This window comes from Gossypium hirsutum, chromosome A03, assembly GCF_007990345.1.
Source record: "Gossypium hirsutum isolate 1008001.06 chromosome A03, Gossypium_hirsutum_v2.1, whole genome shotgun sequence".
Classification (NCBI taxonomy): Eukaryota; Viridiplantae; Streptophyta; class Magnoliopsida; order Malvales; family Malvaceae; genus Gossypium; species Gossypium hirsutum.
Window position 1 is genome coordinate 69,945,643 of NC_053426.1, and position 11,554 is coordinate 69,957,196.

Sequence of the window (11,554 nt, forward strand, 5' to 3'; positions counted from 1 at the left end):
CGTTTGAGCCTTTCAAGCCAACCATGATGAAATTTTATCCCTTGAAACCCAAATTTGAGACTATATGGCCTAATTTTATTTGGACCCTTGCAATATTTAGCTATCACTTTTTCTCTTAATTATATTTAGATTGTCTCAAACACTAGACTCGGTACTATTCTTTGAAAATAAGTTTGGGGGAGTTGAAAGAAATATCAAATGCTCAAAAAAAGTGTAGTACATGAAGGAAGTGCTCATATTGAATTAAAAAAAAAAACATGTACTTGAAAAAAATAGATGTATAAAAAAGCATGTGAAAGTTAAGTAAGTTGGTGCATCGAAGGTAAAAATTCCGAAGGTCCGATTAACGTTGAGTCTAGGGTTTTAAGCCTAAAATCATCTATCTTTCACCTACCCCTAGCCTAGCCATGTTACAACTTTGCTAAAGACCTATTGATTCAAGTTTCTATGTTATCTACTGTAACATCCTGATTTTAGGCCTAGTCAGAACAGTGGTTTCAGGACCACAAATATGATAAGGAAAATTCATTTTTATTATATTTTTATGGTCTACGATTTCACGGAATGATTTCATGAAAATTTCGTTTGAAAATTTTGACGTTTGGGCACCCAATTTGGTCAAAAGGACTAAATTGTAAAAAAAGTGCAAAAGTTGAGTTCTATATGTTAGAAGTGTCTAATTGTCATGATTTTTTAAATTAAAGGTCCTTAAATGATAATTAGACCATTTTGAAGTTTGTGGACAAAAATGGACATGGTATGATAGGTTTTTAAAAGTTTTTCATTAAGGGCATTTTAGTAGATTAGTAATTAAATGAATTAAAAATGCCAAAATAAGCCAAATTTGCTCATCTTCTTCCTCATGGCTGAATTTTTCATGAAAAATACCATGTCTAGGATTTTCAAGCTTTCCAAGCTCATTTGTAAGTGATCCCGAGCCCCATTTTAATGTTCTTTACATTTTTGAAGTCCCGGTAACATGTTCTAGGTATTTCTACCATTATTTTGAGCTAGGGTTTGTGTTTAAAAATTTACCCATGAATGATATTCATGTATTTTTATGTTTAATGGTAGAATATGAAGCTTGAAATTGTGTTAAACAACTTTTGCTAAGTGATTTTACGTGAAAACGAGTAAAAAGACATAATCGGTAAAAATACCTAATGTTCATAAGTACATGTTAGAGTGAGAATTTGATGTTTCCATAGAAGGGAAAAATGATCAGCATGTCATAAAAAATAAGAAAATAGGATGAAGTTAAATTTTCGAACCTTGGGAAAAAAGTGCAAATATGCAAAGTTTAGGGGTCAAAATGCAAATTTATAAAAATATGATTTTTGGACCCGTATGAATAATGTGACTAATTATTAGGCTAAATTATTGTTACATGAATTGAGTTTTAAATTACTATTACCTGGGTTGTATGAATTGCTACACAGTTGTACCTGATGAGATTTCAACAAGTTTGTACATAAATAATTTATCGATTCTTTTTATTTTATTATATTTTGTTATCATATGAAATGTGGATGCCTATAGAATGACTATTTGTTGTAAATTGCAAATTGAAAAAGGACTATGAATAAATTTGTAACATGTTGGAAAGTGAGGAATTTCCCGGTTGAGCCTTCGGAAGAGAAACGATACGAATGAACTATTGTGCGGTCACGTGTGTAGTACTAAGTGCAGGCTACTACGTGTACCAGATATTTGGTTGCATGTGTAGTACTAAGTGCAGGCTACTATGCGTACCCGATAACTTCGATCACGTGTGTAGTACTAAGTGCAGGCTACTACGTGTATCAGATGGTTAGGTCACGTGTGTAGTACTAAGTGCAGGCTTCTATGCGTACTAGATAGCCTTGTCTACAAGTTTGAAAATATGTGCAGGCAACTGAGTATCAGTTATTATTCCGAAGAGTTCAACGGGAAAATCGATTAAGTAAAAAAACATGTGAACATGATTATATGATGAATAAGTGTAGGTATATGTTTATGAAAATTATGAGCAATGTGCTCAATATTTGAGTGAACTTTGATAAGACAAAATGGATTAAGTGAAATTATGTAAGAGTGAATTTTAGTAGTAAAACAGTGTTGGACAGCAGCAGTTGCGTGACTTTGAAAATTCACCAAAACTTTTGTAAGTTGAATTAAATTTCAAAAAAAATTATGGAATTAAATATTAATGAGTCTATTTTCATATAAAATAAACAGGGGAGCAAAAGAGTTCTATATTATGTGATATTCTAATTTTTTTGAGACAGTGTCAGAATAAATTTGAGATCCCCTGTTCTGACTTGGAAAAATTGTTAAAACTTGTTAAAAAATAATTATGAGTTATAATTTATATGAATAGAATCTTAAATGAGTCTAGTTTCAGGAGGAATGGATGGGAACATTATACGAGTCCCGAAATATGAGATAAATAATTTTTAGTGAAGAGAGGTCAGAACTGTTAGACAGCAAAATAGGGGAAACTTTAATGAATAAACTGTACTAATTGGCTTGACCAAAAATTTTGGAAATTTTATGGGAGAAAGATATATGAGTCTAGTTTCAAGAAAAATTAACGAAACTAAATTTGGAGTTTTTTAGCTTCAGATATGAATGATTTAGTAATTGTAACTCGATAAAACAGCTTAACCTGAGCATGTGTAATTGTACAATTATAGTGTTTTATCTTGAAAAGCATGTTAGTAATTGCTTATTAATTTCATATGGACTTACTAAGCATGAAGCTTACCCATCCTCTCCATTTCTTTAGTATTGGCATGTAACACCCCGAACCCGAAACCGACACCGGAGTCGAACACGAGGTGTTAACTGACTTTAACCCCTTATAAAATTTATTTTCCAGACACTGCCCAATCTGTGTACTAGTCGTTTTAAAAATCATATCTTGAGTTTCGTAACTTGAAAATCAGTTTTGTAATTTTTCCCAGAAACTAGACTCATGTGGCCATCTATGTATTTTTTTCTAGAATTTTTGGTCGGGCCAATTAGTACAGTTTATTAGTCAAAGTCTCCCATGTTGCAGGGGTCGACTATACTGACCTTTGCCCATTACGACTTGAATATCTTCCTGCACGGGGCTTCAATACTGATGCCGTTTGTTTCTATGAAAACTAGACTCAGAGAGGAATCTATACATATATGGTACGACCCATAATTATCTCTGGTTAATTTATAATGAATTTCCAAATTCGGAGCAGGGAATCCAGAAACCGTTCTGGCCCTGTCCCACAAAAATCTGATTATCTCTTAATATACTGCCCATATGATCTTTTCGTTACTTCCTCATGAAAACAGACTCATCGAGCTTCGATTACATAATTTATTCATCAATTAATTCCACTCCTACTATTTTTAGTGATTTTTCAATCTCATGACACTGCTGCTGCCAGCATCTGTTACGAAAGTAACTAGGTCCATTTCATGCCTACCCTTGATCCAACTCAATCGAACATTCGTGCCATTTTCGCATGGCTTAAAGTTTACATGCCAAAGTTCAAACACAACGTAATAGCTTATACATGCCAAAATGTTCTTCTAAGCCAACTAAGAAGAAAGTACCAAAACTTGCTATCCGGTGTGATGACTTCGATGACAACCTGACCCCGCAAAAATAGATGAGTCCAAGCAACCTATAATGGGTGACAAGGAAACACCGAGTGAGTTTATAACTCAGTAAGTCATAAGCAATGTACTACCATCCATCAATAACATTATCACAAGAGGAAACAAAATGGAACGAGACAATTTACTCCATCCATACCGAACCAGACCATAGTTCCTCCCACCTATCGATTCAATTACATATCAATTCATGCATTCACATTCCATATACTCATCAATAGGACATTGAAGCATTTTCATAAATCAATTTATTTTCGTTACAATCAAACGACTAAACGGCCTTTCACCCATCCTACGATAAATTTTATGTACGTGACTTCAAGTATATTTGTCACATAGGTTCAAACTTACCGGGCTCAACATCAAGTATAAGCATAGCACCTATTAGCCATGTACTCAAGACACTTACCCGATCCGCTGTCCGCGATCGACTCAATAGTGTCGCACACATAGTGTCCATAATGATTCACGAATGTATATTGAGTCCGCACACTCAGTGCTATATAATCAACTCGCACACTTAGTGCTACGTAATCAAATCGCACACTTAGTGCTACATAGTCAAACTCGCACACTTAGTGCCGCATGGTCATTTCGCACACTTAGTGCATCATATTCGTTTCGCACACTTAGTGCAACATAGTCAAATCGCACACTTAGTGCTGTACAATTTAATCCCGCGCACTTAGCGCCAATCTCATGGTCATAAATGGTTATACCCGCACGTTTAGTGCCGAGATCAACAACTCAGTACATCTTACCTCTTTTCTTTTCATTCAACAATTTCATCATCACATACGTACATGCATATATATATATGTATATTTATTCATTCCATTCAGCATCAATACATAAACATTATGACCATTTGAAATAATACCAACTACATGCTTAACGACTTACCTCGTGTTGGGTAAGACGGTTCCAACTCGGCTACTCGATGACCTTTTCTTTGCCTTTGCTCGATTCACCTCCTTTAACTCCTTGAGCTAAATCAAACAAATTTAACTCATTAAAGTCTCATTTTGCTAGCTTATGGCCGAATATGACAAGGAGTTTGATGGGTCATATGGCCACCTTTTAGCTCAAATACACAATGGTCATATGCATTTTTTATCACATCAAATGATTCAATACAATTCACTCGAACATCAAAAGAGAACTTCAAGGTACTTAGTCCATATACACATTAGACATTAGAGTCACATATGTACGAATTCACGAATCGAATTCGACATATTAGCTAATTTTCCCTTTAGCCGAACCTTCTAAGTCAAGATAAAGCCATCAACATGCTTACCTTTGGCCGAACATACACATCAACTTAGGTGCCCATTTATGTGGCCGAACACACACATGTCTATGTTAAGGCCGATTGCAACACTCAATACATTCTACAAGTATGGACACTTGCATTGACTAAACACCATTTCTATTATTTTTACTCCAAAGCCGAATGCCTCTCAAGCCCTAAGCTCATGATCCTTTCATCATTAAGCAAGTGTTATAGCACAACTAACATCCATTTTCAATTTGAACACCAACATAAAAATATTAAACATGAAAATCCATAGCCGAAACCTATACATGACATTACTCATTCCACCCATCGAAACAATATTTGTTCAAGACATCAAGCATTTTTATTTGGGTATTACATATATGAGCATTTAGAATTTATATTTTTAGCAAGATCAATTTCTTTTCTCAACACATTCTTCATCAAAACTTAAAGGAAGTAATCAAATTTCCTTCTTTAATAGCCATAGCCGAATGCTCCATCCATCCATCAAAGTTAAAAATTTTGCATGGTCTAAGTAAGAACCATGATAATTAACCTAAAACAAGCTAAAATTTCACAACTTTAACACAATATACTAACCTTATTAAGCATTCAAATGGCCGAAAGTTCTTTGCCCCTATTCCTTCCTTCACATTCGGCTTAGAAGAAACAAAGATGAACACTTAGTTTTCTTCACCCATTTCCCCCCCTTCTCAAGCTTCAAGTGACCGAATGTTTTTGCCCCAATTCTTTCTTTCAATCCGGCCAAGAAGACAAAGATGAAGCTTTGTCTTCATTACTTTTCTTTTTATTCATTCTTTAATCTATTTCCCTTCTTTTGCATAAAATAATGGCCATTTAATTAAGATTTAATACATATTATATATATATGACCATCATGGCCAGCCACCACTTAAAATAAAAGGGGTATTTGACATGCAAGTACAACTATTTGCAACATGCATAAATGGGCCACCTTACATTAGCCTAGCACATTTCTAAATTTTCTCACATAAGTCCTATTTAATAAAATTTCACTTACAATTTACAAAATTCAACCATGAAATTTTCACACATGCATATATACATATTCTAGACAATAAATATCACATTCAAACATTTCGGCGACTCGGTTTAGCGGTCCCGAAACCACTTCCCGACTAGGGTCAATTTTGGGCTGTTACATGGCAAGTCGGCTCGGGGTTGGAGATTGTCGGAGGCAAAATCACACTATCAAACTATCATTTTTGGGACAATTAATTCAAATATTAGAAATATCAAGTGAGTGGCATGTATAGGAAGTTGGTTTGTGATATGTATTATTATTATGATTTTGACCATACGTATCAGTCTGCATTGAGTTATCGTATATGATCATGAGATGTGGTCCTTATTCATTATGGTTTATAAGTTTAATTAATCATGCCATGTCCTATGTTTTGATGTGATGATATAGTTAGCTTTGTTTGTTATGCATGATTGGTAATACATCAGGTAAGTTAAATGCAGGCCAGTGGATCATGAATTAAATGGAAATGAGTAATATTGCCTTGAATATGGATGTTTAATGGACAAATTGGTAACTACGTTATGATGGTATAAAATGAGAATAAGATTTAGCATGTCTAGTTCTAGTTAATGTAAGAATTTATATTATATACAGGATGGTAAGCAAATATGTTGAAAGTGAATGACATGTTATTGCATGATTATGGATGTGTAAGTGCTCATTTATGCCACGTTATATGTCTTTAAATATGAGTCTATGCATGTGTTTGAAAAGTTTTGAATTAAATGAAATTTTATGGCCCACTTTTCATCTATGTGTATGGTTAAGTCTGGTAATTCCTCGTACTCTATTTTGGCCTTGGATACGGGTAAGGGGTGTTACATCTACATTAGTGGAGAGAAATTGCAATGATCAACATATGATGACATAAGTTAAACTTAATGATTGAAGCTTAGTCTTGAATAAGGGAATAAAAATCAAATTGGTAAGGGTTCATGTCGTTGTTAAGGAAGCATTTCGTCTAATTTTTCTATTGTAATAGTTGTTGAGATTAATTTGAATGATATGTATACTTAAGTAGCGTAACTATCAAACTTCTTATTTTTTAGCATAAGTATATTAAAATCATAATTTTGAGAAAAAATGTTATTCTGAAGGATTTTTTCAAAGGTGTTTCCGAGAAATTCTTTTCAAAACTCATGCATTACTCGGGTCGAGCAATGAATTAAGTTTGGGGGTGTGGAAACATAAAAATTTACACACTTTTTCATACCCTTTTAACTTAAATTCATGCAAATTAAGTTAAATTCTTGTCAAAAAAAATTAATTATTATAAAATAATTAAATTGTACTTAAATTATGAACATGTTGAATTTTAATTAATTTTATAATTAATTTTGATTAATTTTGGTTATTTTCAACATAATTGCATAAAGGGTGCAAAATGACTCGGTAGACACTGCTAGAAGCACAAAACCGAGAAGCAATTTGAAGTACCAAGGCAAATTAATTTTCAGCCTAAGACGGTCCAAAATTATGTGTATCAATTCATAATATAAATAATTTTAATTTATATCCAAGTTAATTTGGATTAATAAATTATTATTAATTAATTATGAAAAAGTGGTCATATTGAACCGAATCGAGTGAACTGAATCGACTAAGAAAAGGACAGCCCAAAACTGTCCAAGTGCTGACCCAATTCAGCCATTAGTTGATTATTTAAGCTTGCAAAGAGGCCCTTGAAGACTTGTTCAAATTGCAATTAAACTCCTCCACAATTGGTGGCTTTGTAGATTTGCCCCAAGCCATATTTAGCAAAGTTGAAGCCATCAACTTTGCCACATGGGAGGCAGGCAAAGGGAAGGCTCTTTGGCTGCTATTTTGACCAAATTTCAGCTGCCACATTCAGCTATAAAAACCCCCATTGGCTGATCATTCAACACATCCCTCATTCACATCTCTTCTCTTACAATTCTTCTCTCCTCTTTCATTTTTTCTCTCATTTTCCTATTCAAAGTTCCTTGCTCTTTTGCCGATTTCTCCTCTTGATAAAGGGATCTTTTTCAGCCATTTTGGAGCAGCAATTGAGTGTTCATAGTAGCCTTGATCAGCGAGGACAACAAAGAAGGAAGAACGGAGCAACCTAGTCAAGCCATGGAAAAACACCGGATTTGATTCTTGTTCCCTATCTCTTTAAATTTTTTTTTTGTTTTTGTGATGAACCTATGTATGAATATTTATGTTTTTGGAATGATTAATTTAATCAGCTTAGATTGAATTTAATTCATGTTGGGTTGATTGCATTTCATCCACTTAAATTATTAAAATTGTGTTTATGCTGTTATAGGCCTCGGTAAAGATGCTTGTTTAAGTAAAATCATGCCTAAGTTATTCTTGCATTATAATTGTGAGGGAACTAATGAATTAATTATTTAAATGGATTGAAATTGTAATTAATGGACACAGTACTTAATCAGTGCATGTTTAATCATCTAAGGTGGCTGAGGGTTAAATTAGCAATGGTATCTGACGATACAATTACCTAGCATAACTTGCAAGATTATTGTGATTAAACTATTTCAAGGTAAGGATACTTTGTTACCTCACATAGTCTTTTGTGTGCTTATTAAATCGGGTTAATTGTTTGAATTGACATAGGGATATGTTTAAGAGATTATCTCGATTTATTAAGTATGTATGTGCTATAACATATTTGCCTATTAAGATTTGTTTAATCGATTGAATAGACATAGGGATATATCCAAGAGATGAATGGATTTTGGTAGGTGAGTATGTTCATAAGTTAGCAAATTACCGAGTTTCTGTGAATTTATTCGTAACAACATAAACATGAGTTTAATAATTCTAAGTTAAAGAAATGTAATTAATCTAACACAATTATGTCACCTTGATTAAAATCGTATTCTGAAATTGTACATTTGAGATTTATTTATTTATTTAGTTTACTTAGTTTAAAATCTTAGTTTTTTAATCACCCTCTTCAAACAAAATATTTTTCCTCACCAAAGTTTTTTAAATAGCATTCATAAATAATTCTTTTCACAGTCCCTATGGGTACGATAACTCGACATTTACTTGTCACTTTACTACTTGTTACGATTGTGTACACTTGCACATTTCTGTCGTTCCAATAACCTTATTATTCAATATTAAAATCACTTAATAATGTGTCCATATTTGTCCACTCATAAGAATAATGGTTTAATTACCATTTAAATCCCTAAACAAATTAATTTCATAGCTAATAGATACCTTTAACTACTAGCACTCCATTTTTGCACCTTTTTCAGTTTAGTCCTTTTTACAAAATTAAGCATGCAAACGTTAAAATTTCTTAACGAAACTTTTATACGACCTTACTAATATTCCATAGACACTAAAATAATAATAAAATAATTATATACTCATTAGATTTTTGGTCCCGAAACCACTATTCTGATTTCACTGAAAAATGCCTGTTACAGTATTAAGTGAACATATATAACTTAGAGGAATTAAGGATATTATATGAGGGTAACACACACATGGCGAGGTCATTGGACAAAGCAACTAGATGAATTTCTTTTGTAAAGAGTGGATGATAAGGATTTTTCAATAGCAAATGTGAATTGTCGGAACAATGCTTCTAGAAATAATTGCAATTACGAGCCTAATCGTATATATCCGATTGGTCTCTTTGCTAGCTCAACAAAATTTCGATCAGACTGCATTTGAATCAGAAGAATATTCTACGACTTTGGAAATAATTTAATTGAGTCGATTTGTTCAATGTGGAATTAAATTGGGAAGCCGGAATAATAATTCAACTCAAGAATTTGATTAAAGAATTTTCTTGAAAAAATAATTTGGAAAGTCTAAGTGATTTATGGGAAAATTAATTTTGATCAAGTAAAATTATATTAATCAAATTAATTAATATTAACGTGATATTTTTAGAAATTAATTTTCAAGTCAAACAATTGGCCCAATGTGTAATTCAACTTGAAAGTTGGACCAAAGATCATAAATTGGGTCAGGAGCTCAAAACTGAGACCAAGAGCCAAAAACTGGTTGAACTGGGCCTCGTATGTGAAACCAAGCCGATGGTCCAACCTTTGGCTAGACCAGACTGGTCGGGCCATCACTGGCCCGAACCGAAACGATAGCAACAGAACCAACTTGGGGTGCCGATGGTTATGATGGTGGCATTCGATTGTTGCCGAATGGTCAACGACGGAGTGGGTCTTCGGTGATTAAGCAGTGGAAGAATTACACTCCTATTGAACATTTACGAGAGAATTTGATTTCAAATTAACTATTCCAAAAAAATTATTTTAATAGATTTTATGTTAAATTTAATTCAATACTTATTTTAATAGTATTTTATTAATTTAATATTAAAGTGATTACTTTAACATTAAATTAAATTTAATGCTTATATTGTATATAAATATTCTTTTTATTTAATAAGATTTAATATTAAATTTAATCTAATATTTATCTTGATAAGTATTATATTAATTTAATATTAAAGTGATTAAGTTTAATAACTCTCTAAACTCTCCCTATATAAAAATAGCATTATGGCATTAATTTACACACTCTTGGATTCAAGAGAAAGTTGTAGAGAGAAAATTCTCTGAAGAGATTATTTTAGAAAATTTCTAGAAATATTTTTATTATTTACAACTTGGCCCAAAAGTTTAGAGAAATTATGAAATTAACTCACTTGTAATTTTTGTGAAAACTTTTCTGATTCAAAGTGAGCCCACAATTGGTAGACGTGAGCTTGAGGATAACAGAGAAGACTACTTAGTCGAAGCGTTCATCCTAGATGAATTGAGAAGGTACAATTTTGATTTGTTTTTGTTTCTGTAAATACCTGACACAAATGTGTATCTGCTTCAATGGTTAAGTGTTCTGGGTGTGTGTATGAGGTCATGGGTTTAAGTCTCTTCTTTGCCAATTTTTTTTTATTTTTTTGATCTAGGCCTTACTTTTGTTGGAAGGGCTTATATATAATTGTCTGTTAATTCATATTAGAATGAGCTTGTTGGTTCTAGTGGTAAGGGGGTTTGTTGTGCTAAAGGTCTTGTGTTCGAATCTTTGCATGAGCAAGGGAGTTTATTTTTGCTCGGTTTTATGATAGTGGTTCGGTGGTGTTGGGATTCTGTAGTAGTTGTTGGTTAGTGGGGAGTTAGGATTTTATTTGAACTAAGATTAATTTTTTTAATATTTATTTTATTTTATTTTATTTTATTTCCCCAAAAATCTCTCTGTTCTTCTAACGTTCTCCTTTCCAAAACAAAATTCTTAATTTTTGTTCTTCTTGTTTTCTTCACTCTCTCACAGAATTAAATTCTTTTCTTCTGTTTTTGTCTCTTCCTCTAATCTTTGCTTTTGGGCGTTTCAAACCCCAAGTTTTTCGTGTAACCGGTAAGTGGGCTTGCAGTTGTATTCTTTTATTGTTTGATTTCTGAAGGATGAATCCTTACTGTGTTGTTGTGTAGGAGAAGTGGTGAAATAACAGCTCTTTTTTAACGGTCTAATCGGTGTAAGTGAATGGATGTGTTAGCGGTAGGTGAGTACATATTACTCGGTTTGGTTTTGAGGGGTTTGTG